Below are 14,165 nucleotides of genomic sequence, written 5' to 3' on the forward strand. Positions count from 1 at the left end.
CCATTTTTTGGTGCATATGGGTTTCATCCGCAGTTTGGGACTTTCTCGGGAGAGGGGTCTTCTGGTTTACCTGATGAGGACAGATTCTCCTCGTCTTTGTCATCTATTTGGCAAAAGATTCAGGATAATCTAAAGAGCATGAGTGAGAGATATAAGCGTGTGGCAGATAAGAGACGTGTGCCTGGTCCGGACCTGAATGTTGGTGATCTGGTGTGGTTGTCTACCAAGAATATCAAATTGAAGGTTCCCTCCTGGAAGTTGGGTCCTAAGTTTATTGGGCCTTACAAGATCCTGTCTGTCATCAATCCTGTTGCCTACCGTCTTGATCTTCCTCAGACTTGGAAGATCCATAATGTTTTTCATAAGTCCTTATTGAAACCTTATGTTCAACCTATTGTACCCTCGCCTTTGCCTCCTCCTCCGATTATGGTTGATGGAAATCTTGAATTTCAGGTCTCTAGGATTGTGGATTCTCGTCTTGTCCGCGGTTCCCTCCAGTACCTCGTTCATTGGGAGGGTTATGGTCCTGAGGAGAGGATGTGGGTCCCAGTGACGGACATTAAGGCCACTCGTCTCATCAGGGCTTTCCATAGGTCCCATCCTGAGAAGGTGGGCCCTGAGTGTCCGGAGTCCACTCGTAGAGGGAGGGGTACTGTCACAACCAGACAGTTGAGAAGCTCTGACAGGAGCTTTCCAGATCCTCCTCCTTGAGTTTCTTTGTTTTGGTTAAGTTCCTCATCTCGTTAGTCTATCTCAGCTATCATGCAGTTGGACTGATTACTGCCCTTTAAGTTCCTCCCCAGAATGCAGTAGTGTGCGGCTTATACAACTTCCTGGAGTGTGTGTGCATACATGCTGTTCCTAGTTCTCAGTCCACAGTCGTCTGCAAGATAAGTTCTGTTTATGTATTTATGATTTTCTTTTTTCTGGATCCAGGTGACCCTGACTCCCTCCGTGTCTGTGTAGGGAGCCGGTGGTCGTGTCCCCTCACTATTGTAGGGTCATCAGGTGTAAGATAGTCGAGGTACGTGGATATGCGCCCATCCACCTTTGGGGTGGTCGCATAGGCTGAGCAATAAGGGAGAGCGGCAGGTCTCTTGCAGGGGTCTCCCTTTTGTTCCTTAGTTGTGGATCCAGTGAGTCATTGTTCATATTGTATTGTCTTGTTTCCTGTACACCATCCGTGACAACTAGGCATCCATCAGTTGCTGCCTCCGAGCTGGGTTCAACGGCTGGGGGCAAGATGGAGTCGCAGGTTTGTTACCGGTGTTTGGGGTTATTGGGGCTTCTAGGACCTCCCTCGTCATTGGTTAATTTATGTTAATTATGTTATGTATTTATTTAATAAACGGCTGCTGTGGCCGATTAAATCCAAGCAGTAGTGTTGTGTATTTATTTTAAGAGGTAGGTGGTGAGGCAGGTAAGATATGATGTTAAGGGACCGAACAGTTAGCCAATTCCCTCTTCATGTGTGTCTGTCTGTCCCTGTGTGTGTGTGTGTATGTCTGTCCCTGTGTGTGTGTGTCTGTGTATGTCTGTCTGTCCCTGTGTGTGTGTGTCTGTCTTTGTGTGTGTGTGTGTCTGTCCCTGTGTGTGTGTGTGTATGTCTGTCCCTGTGTGTCTGTGTATGTCTGTCTGTCCCTGTGTGTGTGTGTGTGTGTGTCTGTCCCTGTGTGTGTGTGTGTGTCTGTCTGTCGCTGTGTGTGTGTGTGTGTGTGTGTCTGTCTGTCCCTGTGTGTGTCTGTCTGTCCCTGTGTGTGTGTGTCTGTCTGTCCCTGTGTGTGTGTGTCTGTCTGTCCCTGTGTGTGTGTGTCTGTCTGTCTGTCTGTCCCTGTGTGTGTGTGTGTGTCTGTCTGTCCCTGTGTGTGTGTGTGTGTCTGTCTGTCGCTGTGTGTGTGTGTGTATGTCTGTCTGTCCCTGTGTGTGTCTGTCTGTCCCTGTGTGTGTGTGTGTGTCTGTCTGTCCCTGTGTGTGTGTGTGTGTGTGTCTGTCTGTCTGTCCGTGTGTGTGTGTGTCTGTCCCTCTGTCCCTGTGTGTGTGTCTGTCCCTGTTTGTGTGCATCTGTCCCTGTGTGTGTGTGTCACCATCACCATGCCCACAGTGTTCCTATGTATTGACGCAGCTGCATCAGGACGTTCTGTGCGGGGCACGAAGAAGAAGATGAAAGAGGAGGCAGCGCCGCCAGCATGGAGTCCGAGGGAGAGACATAGGGAGGAACACTAAGGACGTAGGTAACACTACAAAATGATCTACACTAGTGTTATCTGTGGTTTTACATAGGACTGCAGGTAACACTACCACATTATCAGGACTAGTGTTATCTGTGGTTTTACATAGGACTGCAGGTAACAATACCACATTATCAGGACTAGTGTTATCTGTGGTTTTACATAGGACTGCAGGTAACACTACTACATTTTCTGTACTCAGATAGCCATCACTGTGTTATCTGTGTTGTTACATAGGACTGCAGGAGACATCTACTATATTATCTGTACTCAGAGAGTTATCAGTGTATAGTGGGGCCCACTGAGACTTCATCGCTCAAGGGCCCACATGAGCCTGGAGCCGTAACGTCGCGATATGTGGGTGGGGCTGTGGGTGAGTGGGGCTTGAGAGTGGGTGGGGCACAGGGGCCCCATAATCTCCTATTGCCAGGGGGCCCCATGAGTTGTCAGTCCGCCCCTTGCATATATTAAAACATCATTTTCTCATTAATGCGGGCACATATGAACATGGGACATCCTGCTTACAGGATCTTATTAAAAAAAAAAAAAAAACTGATCAGATCTTTTTTTTTAGGCTACTTTCACACTCGCGATTTGTGCGGATCCGTCGTGGACGGATCTGTTCAGATAATACAACTGTCTGCATCCGTTCAGAACAGATCCATTTGTATTATCTCTAACATAGCCAAGACGAATCAATCTTGAACACCATTGAAAGTTAATGGGAGGACGGATCAGTTTTCTATTCCAGATTGTGTCAGTGAAAATGGATCCGTCCCCATTGGCTTACATTGTGTGTCAGGACGGTTGTCTCAGTTTCATCAGACGGACACCAAAAGCGTTTTTGTGTCAGTCTCCAAAGCGGAATGGTGACTGAACAGATACAAACTGATGCATTCTGAGCGGATCCTTTTCCATTCAGAATGCATTAGAATGATAGGAAAAAAACGGACGCGGACGCGGATGACAATCTTGTGTGCCTCCGCATTTTTTCACGGTCCCATTCACTTGAATGGGTCCGCGAACCATTTTCCGTGAAAAAAATAGGACAGGTTATATTTTTTGGACGGACTGGAACCACGGATCACGGATGCGGAGGACAAACGGTACATTAGCCGAGTTTTCAACGGACCCATTTAAAAGTCAATGGGTCCGCAGAAAATCACGAAAAACTGAACACCGGACACGGAATAAAACAGTCGTGTGCATGAGGCCATAGGAAGACATTTAGGGGGAGATTCATCAGTAGAGGAATTTGTGTTGTAAAAAGCCTGCAAAATGTTTGCACAAATAAGCCCAAAACATTGCAAAATAGTATTTTGTAACTTTTTGAAGACAGAATTCTGGAGTGCAGGACAAAGCTTGATAAATTCCAAAGTACTGTATGAAGACTATGGAATAGCCAATATTTCATTCTTGACTGGAGTCCCTTTAAAGTAACATCCTGGCGCAGCAAGACATAAAATATAAGATTAATCTTATTAGGTAAGCACTCAAACCACCATGGAGCAGGCACAATGTTTAATATTGGGTATAATGCAATATGATAATAATAAAATGCAACACTAAAATGTATAAAACACTAAAACACAATATAAAACTTGCTGGAAATAAGGTACAAAAAAAGGATTCCCGTCGCAACAAAGGAACCAGTTAATGTACTTATTAATACATCTGATGTCGATGCTATATTGCTGGCAACCTGTACGCTTTGATGTAGCGTTACATCCAAAAAGTCACAAGTGGCGATAATATTGCACTATATAGATATTATGCGAATAAATGGTTGCTTCCTGAGCACCCACCTCGCCTGTTGGTAGATCTTCAGGTGTATATTTTCCGGGTGGATTGTTACCTATGTTGCTGGCAACCTTTACATTTTGATATAACGTTGCATTCAAAAAGTCACAAGTGATTTTGTTACCTCACTATATTAGTGTTATGCGGATAAACGGTTGCTCACTGAGCACTCGCCCCACCTGATGATATGTGGTCTTCACACTGGCTGGTGTGCGCTCAGGTGTATGTTCTCGGGGCGGATTAGTACCTGTGTTTAGGTAAAACTTTCTTGCAATTACCTTCACTGCCTCTCTGTCCCGCTCTGTACACAGTTCTCGCGAGAGTTGGAGTACAGGTTCACCGATTCAGGTCACTCCTTGCCTTTGCTTTTCAAATTGCTGAAAGATCATCTCCTTAAATAATCGTAGAGTTAAAGTCGCATGGCCATGCTTCAGTTATTTGTGGAATCTTTCAGAGCATCGGTATCCAGCACCAGAAGCGTTTCGAGGTCTTGCTGACCTCTTCCTCAGTAACCAAGGAGTGACCTGAATCGGTGAACCTGTACTCCAACTCTCGCGAGAACTGTGTACAGAGCGGGACAGAGAGGCAGTGAAGGTAATTGCAAGAAAGTTTTACCTGAACACAGGTACTAATCCGCCCCGAGAACATACACCTGAGCGCACACCAGCCAGTGTGAAGACCACATATCATCAGGTGGGGTGAGTGCTCAGTGAGCAACCGTTTATCCGCATAACACTAATATAGTGCGGTAACAAAATCACTTGTGACTTTTTGGATGCAACGTTATATCAAAACATAAAGGTTGCCAGCAACATAGGTAACAATCCACCCGGAAAATATACACCTGAGCGCACACCAGCCAGTGTGAAGATCTCTTACCAACAGGTGAGGTGGCTGCTCAGGAAGCAACCATTTATTCGCATTATATCTATATAGTGCAATATTATCGCCACTTGTGACTTTTTGGATGTAACGCTACATCAAAGCGTACAGGTTGCCAGCAATATAGCATCGACATCAGATGTATTAATAAGGACATTAACTGGTTCATTTGTTGCGACGGGAATCTTTTTTTTACACCTTATTCTCAGCAAGTTTTATATTGTGTTTTAGTGTTTTATACATTTTAGTGTTGCATTTTATTATTATCATATTGCATTATACCCTATATTAAACATTGTGCCTGCTCCATGGTGGTTTGAGTGCTTACCTAATAAGATTAATTTGTCCAGTGTATATGTGTTGAATAGGGTGATTCAATCTCAGGTTCAAGGACCTATTCATAGTTATAGGGGGGGTGAGCCACCCTATTAACTCTCTATAAAATAAAAGATCTAAAGAAACCTACAATATATGTTTCCCTGGAAAGCAGACATATAACTACAGATTACTTGTACTGTAAGCTGATTTTCATCATGCTTTGGATACTGTGGCGACACATACTTTCTGCGATAACACTGCTGTAGACTGTAGCACATTTCCTCTTAGTGACAAACACTTCCATAGATGATATTGAAAGTTATCTGTAATCTAAGAAATTTTTGTTTGATGGATGCTGCAATATTAAAAAGTGTCAGTGCTACTGATGGTTGATAAATCAATTCCTACATATGAAGGAAAGTGATAAGATTTGTAATGATGGATGGAGAGAGTTTTTCTTCTCTTCTATATACTGTATATGTATGTCTGCCTGTCAGGCAGAAAATAACAGTATCATTTTTTTATCCAACAGCAGCAGCAACGTTCTGACCTAGACACATACAGAGGTGGGAATTTAAAGAAACAGACAATATAAAGTCAGCAGCTCATAAAAGTGCAGGTTAGTTAGGACGACGGTGACGCGCACCTGCACATTGGGATGTGCTGACTAACCCCCATTTTTTTTCTTTGCAGTTTGCATTGGAGGTGTAGATGACTCCATTGGTCGTGCACTCTTGATTAACCTGTCTGCCCCATTGGCTGATTTTAATTAGTGCAAGTATAAAGCTGTAGCCTGCTCTCCCTGAAATTATTGGAGGCCATTTGGCACCAGGAGAGATGGAATACAGAGTCAGTTCAGCATACTAGTGGAACCTGCATTCCCTGAATAAAATGGAGGCCAGTGAGGCTCCAAAGAGGTACAATATAGTGTGGGCTCAGAATGCATGTGGAGCCTGATTCTCCTGAATTTAATGGAGGCCAGTGTGGCACCACCGGAGGTAGAATTTAGTGTAGGTTCCTGTCCCAAAGAGATCGCCTCGACATTGGCAGACAGGCACAAATAATTTTGTACAAAATATATTTGCCAAGAATCTCACATTTATAAAGTAGCATTAGTACATTTTCTATAGTGAGGATAGCACTATTTTATTTATCAAGGGGAGAAAAACAGAACTGGATCGCACATCCACAATGCTATGCTTAACTCTAATTAAACTCGCTTCTCAGAAGTCTGCATATAAGTGGTAATTGACCTGCAGTTCCTGATGGCAATGGACATGTTGTGTTAGACAACTGTTCACATGGTGCAGTACTGTGTGGTGGCCTTTGTTTTTGTGGTGCTGTGCTGGTGGGTTGGTGGGACCCAGTGCCATGGGTGGCATTGTTAGACAGCAGGGTTGATGTTTGACTCCTGGGTCCTGCTGCCTACTACGGCAGTGCCGCTTTGTCATCGCATTGTGCTGCGCCTTTTTGTTAGAGTAGGTCCCACTCAAAGAGGCAACCTTGGCGTGGTGAGTGGGCTTATGCCTTTTTGATCAAAATGTACACTAATGCTTCTTGTACAGCATGCAGTATAGGGGGCTGTATACTTTAATATTGTGCTGAGAAGCGAGTTTAATTAGATCTAAGCATAGCATTGTGGATGTGCGATCCAGTTCTGTTTTTCTCTCCTTGATACACTGCGTGCAGAATTATTAGGCAAATGAGTATTTTGACCACATCATCCTCTTTATGCATGTTGTCTTACTCCAAGCTGTATAGGCTCGAAAGCCTACTACCAATTAAGCATATTAGGTGATGTGCATCTCTGTAATGAGAAGGGGTGTGGTCTAATGACATCAACACCCTATATTAGGTGTGCATAATTATTAGGCAACTTCCTTTCCTTTGGCAAAATGGGTCAAAAGAAGGACTTGACAGGCTCAGAAAAGTCAAAAATAGTGAGATATCTTGCAGAGGGATGCAGCACTCTTAAAATTGCAAAGCTTCTGAAGCGTGATCATCGAACAATCAAGCGTTTCATTCAAAATAGTCAACAGGGTCGCAAGAAGCGTGTGGAAAAACCAAGGCGCAAAATAACTGCCCATGAACTGAGAAAAGTCAAGCGTGCAGCTGCCAAGATGCCACTTGCCACCAGTTTGGCCATATTTCAGAGCTGCAACATCACTGGAGTGCCCAAAAGCACAAGGTGTGCAATACTCAGAGACATGGCCAAGGTAAGAAAGGCTGAAAGACGACCACCACTGAACAAGACACACAAGCTGAAACATCAAGACTGATTTTTCTAAGGTTTTATGGACTGATGAAATGAGAGTGTGTCTTGATGAACCAGATGGATGGGCCCGTGGCTGGATTGGTAAAGGGCAGAGAGCTCCAGTCCGACTCAGACGCCAGCAAGGTGGAGGTGGAGTACTGGTTTGGGCTTGTATCATCAAAGATGAGCTTGTGGGGCCTTTTCGGGTTGAGGATGGAGTCAAGCTCAACTCCCAGTCCTACTGCCAGTTTCTGGAAGACACCTTCTTCAAGCAGTGGTACAGGAAGAAGTCTGCATCCTTCAAGAAAAACATGATTTTCATGCAGGACAATGCTCCATCACACGCGTCCAAGTACTCCACAGCGTGGCTGGCAAGAAAGGGTATAAAAGAAGAAAATCTAATGACATGGCCTCCTTGTTCACCTGATCTGAACCCCATTCAGAACCTGTGGTCCATCATCAAATGTGAGATTTACAAGGAGGGAAAACAGTACACCTCTCTGAACAGTGTCTGGGAGGCTGTGGTTGCTGCTGCACGCAATGTTGATGGTGAACAGATCAAAACACTGACAGAATCCATGGATGGCAGGCTTTTGAGTGTCCTTGCAAAGAAAGGTGGCTATATTGGTCACTGATTTGTTTTTGTTTTGTTTTTGAATGTCAGAAATGTATATTTGTGAATGTTGAGATGTTATATTGGTTTCACTGGTAAAAATAAATAATTGAAATGGGTATATATTTGTTTTTTGTTAAGTTGCCTAATAATTATGCACAGTAATAGTCACCTGCACACACAGATATCCCCCTAAAATAGCTAAAACTAAAAACAAACTAAACACTACTTCCAAAAATATTCAGCTTTGAGATTAATGAGTTTTTTGGGTTCATTGAGAACATGGTTGTTGTTCAATAATAAAATTAATCCTCAAAAATACAACTTGCCTAATAATTCTGCACTCCCTGTATATGCACTATTTTATTTACTTTATTAGTTGTGTTTGCAGAGTGCTGTTGCATTGTTTGTTTTTTGCTTTTGTGCATTCAGCCATGGTGACATGCACCTGCGCACTTGGATGTGCTGACTGACCCCCAATTTTATTTTCTTTGCAGTTTGCATTGGAGGGGTAGCTGACTCCTTTGGTCGTGCACTCCTAATTAACCTGTCTGTCCCGTAGGCTGATTTTAATTAGTGCAGCCATAAAGCTGTAGCCTGCTCTCCCTGCATTTATTGGAGGATGTTTAGAACCAAGAGAGGTGAAATACAGAGTAGGCTCAGCATGCATGTGTAACCTGCATTCCCTGAACATAATGCAGGCCAACCTGACACCAACGAGGTACAATATAGTGTAGGCTCAGCATGTATGTGGAATCTGCATTCCCTGAATTCAATGGAGGCCAGTATGGCATCACCAGAGGTAGTATTTAGTGTAGGTTCCTATCTAGGGTTGAGAGAACCCGAATTGTAAAGTTCGGGTTTGTACCGAACTTTAGGATTTTTGGACCCCGGACCCGAACATTTCAGTAAAAGTTCGGATTCGGGTTCGGTGTTCGGCAGAGCAGCCAATCAACAAGCGTTTAACTGTCTGACCTTAGAAGCCATCACAGCCATGCCTACTAATGGCATGGCTGTGATTGGCGAGGGCAGCATGTGACCCAGCGCTGCACATCACTCTGCTGTTACTAGTGTAGGGAGAGGATGCTGCTGGTGATTTCAGGGAGAGAATAGGAGAGAATCTCTGTTCAACTCAGCGATCTACATACATTTAGTTGTGTGGGTGCAGGGCAAAATCTTTTTACCCTGCCCTGAGCCCAGTGACAGAAAAAAAGAACTTTTATCCGTCTGCTAGTTAGGTGGGCGGCGGCGGCGGCCATTTTATGCAAGCTCAGTGCACTAGAACTGCATCTGAGCTTTTGTGACATTCAAATCCAAGTTTGAAATGCTGCACTTAACTGGTTTTAAAAAAATCACCCTTTTTTTGGGCAATATACAACATCTGGTGCATTTGCAGGAATAGTCAGTGTGCAATTTAAGCTAAAAATACAGCCATAATTTTCTGGGTTTTTAAAAACACCCTTTTTTTGGCAAAATCCACTATTTTACAGATCTGCTTTTGTGAAATTCAAGTTTAATATATACAGCTTTCATATTCTGTTACTAAAAAAACAAACACTTTTTTGGCAATATACAACATTTGGATTAGTCAGTGTGCAATTTAAGCTAGAAATACAGTCATAATTTTCTGTGTTTTTAAAAACACACTTTTTTGCCAAAATACACAATTTTACAGCCCTTGCAGCATGTGTGAAATTCAAGGGTTATATACAGCTTTCATATTCAGTTATTAAACAAACACCCAGTTTGGGCAAAAAACTTAAATTGCGGCCTAGTCTGTATCAGTCAGTGTGAGATACACCCTTTAGATACTGTGGTTCTATTCAGTTATTTGAAATACAGCCAGTTTGGGCAAACAAATTTAATTGAGGCCTAGTCTGGATCAGTCGGTGTGAGATACACCATTTAGATACTGTGGTTATATTCTTCTATTACTAGAACGCCCTTTTTTGGGCAAAATACACATTTTTTCTGGCCTTGCAGCATCAGCACGTGTGAAATTCAAGGGTTATATACTGCTGTCATATTCAGTTATTAAACAAACACCCGTTTTGGGCAAAAAAGTTTATTTTGCAGCCTTTGCTGCATATGTCATTGTGAGATACACCCTTTACATACTGTGTTTCTATTCAGTTATTTGAAATACAGCCATTTTGGGCACAAATCTATAATTGCGGCCTACTCTGGATCAGGGTGTGTGAGATACACCCTTTACATACTGTGGTTCTATTCTGCTATTAATAAAGCACCCATTTAGGGCAAGATCCTAAATTTGAGAAATATGAGGAGAGCGTCAAATAAGTGACGTGGCCCAGGTCGTGGTGCTACTGGTGGAGCTCCTGTTGCAGGGAGAGGACGTGGTCGATCTGTGCCAGCTACACGCACAAGTGAAACCCCTTCCTCAGGTGATAGTAAGCGACAGAACCTGCAGCTGTATTTGGTCGGGCCTAAAGCGGCTCTACGAATGGTGAGACCTGAACAAGTGCAGGCAATAGTAGATTGGGTTGCTGACAGTGCCTCCAGTTCCTTCACATTGTCTCCCACCCAGTTTCCTGCTTAAATATCAGAGTTGGCACCTGCAGCCGATGTCCATCAGTCTTTCACCTCGCCCCCTTGCAAATCATCCAAGCAGTCTGAGCCCCATGTCATGCAGCAGTCTCCTATGCTTTTTGGATGATGACGAAACACAGGTGCCAACTGCTGGGGCTTTTGAAAGTGTGCAGACCGACAAGGAGGGCAGGGGTGAAGACTGGGTGGAAGATGATGTGGAGGACGATGAGGTCCTTGACCCCACATGAAATCAAGGTCATGCGAGTGACCTATGTAGTTCGGAGGAAGAGGCGGTGGTCGCACAGAGCCACCAGCACAGCAGAAGAGGGAGCAGGGTGCAAAAGCGGAGCGGCCGTCCTCTTGACATTACGCCTGCTACTGCCCACCGCAGCAATGGACCGAGCACACCAAAGCCAGCTCCAAGGAGTTCCCTGGCGTGGCAGTTCTTCAGACAATGTGCTGATGAAAAGACACCAATGGTTTGCACGCTCTGCAATCAGAGCCTGAAGTGAGGCATAAACGTTCTCAACCTGAGCACAACCTGCATGACCAGGCATTTAAGTGCTAAGCACGAGCTGCAGTGGAGTAGACACCTCAAAAACCAAGAAAGGTCTCTGGCTCCTCCTGCTTCCTCTTCTGCTGCAGTCTCGGCCTCTTCATCCACCTCTGGAGTGACAGTGCCACCTGCCACCCCGCAAACAGAGGATCTGCCAGCAACACCAACACCTGGGTCACCAAGCATCTCCACAATGTCCCACGGAAGCGTTCAGCTCTCCATCTTCCAAACATTGGAGAGAAAGAGGAAGTACCCCCCTACCCACCTGCGATCCCTAGCCCTGAATGCCAGCATTTCTAAATTACCGGCCTTTGAAATGCTGTTATTCCGTCTGGTGGAGACGGATAGTTCTAAATGCCTTATGGCGGAGGCTGTCCCACAGTACGTCGTGCCCAGCCGCCACTACTTTTTCAGGCGAGCAATTTCTTCCCTGCACAGCCAAGTAGGGGACAAAATTAGGTGTGCACTGCGCAACGCCATCTGTGGCAAGGTGCACCTCACTACGGATACGTGGACCAGTAAGCACGGTCAGGGACGTTATATCTCCATAACAGCACACTGGGTAAATGCAGTGGCGGCTGGGCCTGAGGCGGATAGCAGTTTGGCGCATGTCCTTCCACCAGAGAGGATTGCAGGGCCCTTCAGTTTGCCTCCTGTTGCTTACTCCTCCTACTCCACTTCCTCATCCTCTACTAGCTCCTCATCCGTTCAGCGTAACACCTTCACCACCAACTTCAGCACAGCCAGGGGTAAACGACAGCAGGCAGTTTTTAAACTTATCTGTTTGGGGGACAAACCCCACACCGCGCAGGAGCTGTGGACAGGCCTTGAACAACAGACCAATGAGTGGTAGGTGCCAGTGAGCCTCAAGCCCAACCTGGTGGTGTGCGATAATGGGCGAAATCTCGTAGCAGCTCTGAGACTAGCCGGTTTGACGCACATCCCTTGCATGGCGCATGTTCTGAATTTGGTGGTGCAGAGATTCCTTAAAAATTACCCCGATATGTCAGAGCTGCTGCATAAAGTGCAGACAGTCTGTGTGCGCTTTCGACATTCTCACCCTGCTGCTGCTCGCCTGTCAGCGCTGCAGCGTAACTTCGGCCTTCCCGCTGACCACCTTATATGCGACGTGCCCACAAGGTGGAACTCCACCTTGCACAAGCTGGCCAGACTGTGCGAGCAGCAGCAGGCGATAGTGGAGTTTCAGCTGCAGCAGGCACGGGTAAGTCGCTCTGCAGAACAGCACCACTTCACCACCAATGACTGGGCCTCCATGCGAGACCTGTGTTCCTTGCTGCGCTGTTTCGAATACTCCACCAACATTACCAGTGCCGATAACGCCATTCTCAGCGTTACTATCCCACTTCTATGCCTCCTTGAAAAAAACGCTGCTGGCGATGATGGAAGAGGATGTGGCACAGGAGGAGGAGGAAGAGGGATCATTTCGTAGGGTTTCCGGCCAATCATTCCCAAGTGGCTCCGAGGGTGGGTTCCTGCACCCACAAACGCCAGGTACACTATTGTCCAGCCAGGGCACAGTTCTGGAGGATGAGGAGATGGAGGAGGAGGAACCATGTTCACAGCAGGGTGGCACCCAGACCAGCTCATGGCCATCACTGGTGCGTGGATGGGGGGATACAGAGGACACAGACGATACACCTCCCACAGAGGAAAACCAAAAAAGGGGGTCAGTCAGCACATACCAAACCGCAGAAGCACATAGCTATGGCAGGGAACAACATTGAAAGACAGAAACATGCAATGCGACAATTAACTGCAATATAGAGTACAAAATTGCATAATAACAAGTGCTACACTACAAGTGCGAGATACTTGGCAAATCGTTTTGTACAAAATTATTTGAGCCCGTCTGCCGAGCGTCAAGGCGATCTCTGTTAGACGGGTTCCTACGCTAAATTCTACCTGTTAGGTGCCATGACGGCTACCATACACTTCAGGGAGTGTAGGTTCCACAGCAGGCCCACTCCACGACACCACCGGCGCCGGTTGTCCCACATTTGCGCTTCAATAACTTTTCCCACATTTGTGCTTCATTAATTTGTCCCACATTTGCGCCTCAATTACTTTTCCCATATTTCCGCTCAATCCAATAAAAATTTAATACATTTATCTCCCTTGGATGTGGTCTCTCTTTTTCATGCTCCCTCTCCGCGCAGAACCCTGATTTGCCGATAACCGTGATCAACATGGTAGGCTCAGAAAAGAACATCGAAAGTTGGATGGTGGACGTCACAGGGACGTGCGATCAGACAGAAGTTAGCTAGAGTCAACAAAGCGGCAGCAGGGCCTCTCCTGGCTAACGTTTCCAAATCCAAAATATCACAGTGACATTCCCTATAATTTTTTATTAATCATTCCAATAACAGGGCATCTTAAGAGTCCTGTATTGTTATTTATCGCCACTACCTCCCCGAGTCGGGAGTGGGTAATTGCTGCGCCCCTTCCTTAACTTGGAAGCTTATGCTTCAATACTTTGTCCCACATTTCCGCTCGATTACATTTAATTTCATCCATTGACCTCCCTTGCATGTGGTATCCTTTTCTCAGGCTCCTTTTCCAGCCTGGAACTCTGATTCCCCGCCAGCCGTGATCACCATGGTAGGTGCATAAAAGAACATCGAAAGTTGATAGAGCAGATATCAAATTAGATCGTGAGCATCACAGGGACGTGCGACATGGTGGGGCAGTAAGTGTGCACACGCCTACACGAACTGACTGACAGGGGTCAGCCCCTGCAACTTCTGGGTCTCCAAATTGGGCACATGGCCTGAGCTTGCCCTTTACCCCTTGGAGCTGCTGGCCTGCCCAGTGTATTGTCTGAACGTGTGTTTAGCACGACTGGAGGGGGTTATCACAGGTTATATTTCCCAATGTTTTGGGGTGTACCCTAATTTAAAAAAATATAAATACATTTTAAAACAAAAAGCAGTGGAGGCTACCTCC

General features: G+C 45.4%; 1 long non-coding RNA gene across 1 annotated transcript; it reads left to right on the forward strand.

Moving 5' to 3' along the window:
• Positions 1 to 1,325: 1,325 nt before the first annotated feature.
• Positions 1,326 to 13,920, forward strand: LOC120990240. Its single transcript, XR_005776389.1, has 3 exons — positions 1,326 to 1,473; positions 9,904 to 9,911; positions 13,910 to 13,920. It is a non-coding gene; the product is annotated as an uncharacterized LOC120990240 (long non-coding RNA).
• The last annotated feature ends 245 nt before the right edge of the window (positions 13,921 to 14,165 follow it).

This window comes from Bufo bufo, chromosome 2, assembly GCF_905171765.1.
Source record: "Bufo bufo chromosome 2, aBufBuf1.1, whole genome shotgun sequence".
NCBI classification, from domain to species: Eukaryota; Metazoa; Chordata; class Amphibia; order Anura; family Bufonidae; genus Bufo; species Bufo bufo.